Below are 343 nucleotides of genomic sequence, written 5' to 3'. Positions count from 1 at the left end.
TTGCTCCTGAATGTGTTCATAATGAATGAACTATTGTTCACAAACTGTTCATATTGTGTTCATATCTGTTTTTTTTATTTACTTTTGTGTAGCAACTATTCTTATTATATTCATATTGTGTTCATAAATGTTATACAGTCCAAGTTCATATATATGTCAATTTTTGTTCGTATTTGATACAATGGTTCATATATATATATATATATATATATATGTGTGTGTGTGTGTGTGTGTGTCTGTGTCTCTGTGTGTGTGTGTGTTCATATGGTTCTTACATTAACAAAAATAAATTAATAAAAATAATGAGATTTTTTGATTTTGTAACTCCTAATTAATGATATGA

Source organism: Cynara cardunculus, assembly GCF_001531365.2.
Source record: "Cynara cardunculus var. scolymus isolate 2C chromosome LG 3, CcrdV1, whole genome shotgun sequence".
Lineage (NCBI taxonomy): Eukaryota > Viridiplantae > Streptophyta > Magnoliopsida > Asterales > Asteraceae > Cynara > Cynara cardunculus.
The sequence above is the reverse complement of the archived record's forward strand: the minus strand, read 5'-3'. Positions refer to the sequence as shown.